The following is a 3,323-nucleotide window of genomic DNA, read 5'->3' as shown; positions in this document are numbered from 1 at the left end:
AGGATTATGAAAGTGAAAGTAGATTTAAGGAATATGTATATACACACACATATGGAGGCACATGGCCTAGTGGTTAGAGCAGCGGACTCGCAGTCAAGGGATCACGGTTTCGAATCTCAGACCGGACGATGTGTGTGTTTATGAGCGAAACACCTAAGCTCCACGCGGCTCCGGCAGAAGGTAATAACGAAAATTCTGCTGGCTCTTTCGCCACAACTTTCTCTCAATTTTTCCTCCTGCATCTTGCAGCTCACCTGCGAAGGACCGGCGTCCCATTTAGGTGGGGAACCTATATGCCAAGAAACCGGGAAACCGGCCCTTATGAGCCAGGCATGGCTCGAGAAGGAACAAACAACAACACACACGTACAAAAATGTGTCTGGGGAAAAAACTTCTTCTTTATCCTCTCACTAAAATTGTGTGTCATTGAAAATAATGTCGTATTCCATATACATTCATTTGAAAAATGAATCTTGTATTTATAAATGTCTTCCTGGTTTAAATTTCGTTCCTGTTGAGATGTTAGTCATGCAGTTCACCATATCCTGTTCATATTGTGACTCAATGTTTTTCCTTATAATCCCTCTCTCTATTTTTTTTAATAATTTTTGGAACACTGGCATATTCACAGAAACCAGGATATAGTTTGTTCTGTTCTTAGGCAATCAGATTAGAATAGAAGCATGGGGGTAATCAGAATTGATGTAGCTAATGAAGATGTTGTAATTAACTAAATGAAAATGATAATTTTCTAAATGACACAGTGTATCTAGGACAATGGTATCTAATGTGTCTTCTTTCTCTCTCTGATTCATCAGCCCCCACTATACTTGAATTAGTACAATAAATACCTATGTCTATTTTTAGAAACTTGACCATTATTCCTCCCATCCTTTTTGAGGTTTACTACTCACTTTAGTACACCCTGTACCATTTCTTTACCTATCTCCCCACCTTAGTGTCTTTCAAACATATCACTCCCACCTACTTCTCACACACATTCCTTCCTTACATTCTTATCTCTCCCTTCTATCCCTCCCCCTATTCCTTTTATCTTGATAGCTCTCCTCTTCCATCCCCCTTGCAGTATCTTGACCACCATCTAGTACTTCTTTTTCAATTTTTCTTCCTCTTATATATATTCTTTCTTCTTTTCTTTCCTATTCCTTTTGACTAATACCATTCTCCTCCTAACATACATAGCTATTCTCTTCTCTCTATCTACCTACCCTAACCAATACATTCTCAAAATTTCATTCACACCACAAGATCCCTTTCAATGAACAGCACATGGAATTTATGTCTCCATACTATCCACTTGTAATAACAAAATATGAGCTCCTACCGAAATCTACATACCATGGACAAGTAGCATTTCTACCCATTCCATTCTACACATCACTTTCCTTGGACAATGGAACTGCAACTATAACATCCTTCATATATTTTTACTTTTACTTTTATTCTCTTATTTCCCTTTACACTTCCTATATCCATCCTTTTTCAAAATAACTCCTTATATTGAACTCTACTATTTCCCTCTAGTTAACTCTCTCATATCATCTCTGATGAAGGGATATCCCTAATATCCCAGAAACAGCTGTAAGACTACCTTTCCCTATATAAATGTCCTATAAATCCTACACAGCCTCATTGTCTCATTTTATTTAACATATACATGCTCACACAAGACCCGCATTAGACTCCTTGCTTCTATTATTATCGGAACCGAGAGTCTAACTACAGTCCTCTGTAGCACTTACATAGCCTTACCTGCCACTTTGGGTCTTCTGGATACCAATACGCTCAAACACACACACAACACACATATAATATATATATATATAATATATATATATATATATATATATAACTATAATAATATACATATATATATATATATATTATGTGTGGTGGTAGAAAATAATTAAGATTCAGTTAAATCTTAATGGCACCTTGAGCAAGTGTCTTCTACTATAGCCTCAGGTTAACCAAAGCCATGTGGGTGGATTTGGTAGATGGAAGCTGAGAGAATCTGTTGTATATATATATATATATTATCTGAAGTGTACAGTATTATATATCCATCACGGCTGCACTTACCAGTTGGTTTCACACTAGGGATTCAATAGAGTATGAGATAGCAATCCGATTATGTAACCCTGCACTCATCAGAGGTAGCCAATATGGAATGAAATTTGGTGACTGCTCTATATGTACATGTATATATCTATGTGTGTGTGTCTGTGTTTGTCCACCACCAGCACCACTTGAGAACCAGTGTTTGTTGTGTTTACACAGGAGTGAATCCACAGCGGGGTCTGAGTGACACGTGCTCCCCTCAAGAAAAAGAGTGCGCCCTTCAAAGTAATGTTATTACACCCTTTTCTCCTGGAATTGTATTTCCTTCTGACTTTGTGCCCTCCCTTTGAAAAATTCCTGGGACCCATGCCTGTTATGTCCCATGAGCTAGCGGTTCAACAAAAATTACCAATCAAATAAGTACTAGGCTTAAAAGAGAATAAGCTCTGGGGTCAATTTGTTCAACTAAAAACCTTTCCAGATGGTGCCCAAGCATGGCCACAGTGAAATTAATGGAACAAGTGAAAAATAAGAGATAAAAGATAAACAGCCCAGATCCAACCTCTCACACCAACCCAACCATGTCATTCTAAAAATAAACAGCCACATGTCAAAATCTTGAGGCTACGAAATATTTCATGATCAATTTTTACAAATGTGAATAAATAAACATCACATTTGATAAGGTAATCTGACCACTAAAGAGTTGAACTGGCTATATCTGGCCCAGATATTCTACCTGTTTTATGTTCAAACTAGCCAGATCCAGCCTCTCACACCTCCCTTACAATGTCATTCTAAAAGCGAATAGCCACATTGTTGAAATCTGAAGCTATGAGATAAGCCATGATTAATTCGGGAGAATTGGAATAAATAAGCATTAGATTTGACAGAGTAATCTGAATGGCAGAGAGTTATTATGTGTAAATATTTTTTTGAGAGGTGAGGATATTATTGGGTGGAGGGTATTTTTGGGTGAGGTCACTGTGTTTCACTTTCTCATAGGCTCTGAACATACCTGTGAAAATTCCCAAACAACCATACACATACGCATAAACACACATGCGTAGCCCCCCACGCACACACACACAAATGCATAAAAACACCCACCCAAATTCAAAAACAAGACGCCCATCTAGCTCAATGAAAACAATCTACATACATATATGCATATGTATGTATCTATCTATCTATCTATCTATCTATCTATCTATCTATCTATCTATCTATCTATCTATCTA

Source organism: Octopus sinensis, linkage group LG22, assembly GCF_006345805.1.
Source record: "Octopus sinensis linkage group LG22, ASM634580v1, whole genome shotgun sequence".
In the NCBI taxonomy this organism is placed as follows: domain Eukaryota; kingdom Metazoa; phylum Mollusca; class Cephalopoda; order Octopoda; family Octopodidae; genus Octopus; species Octopus sinensis.
This window is presented reverse-complemented; position numbering follows the sequence as displayed.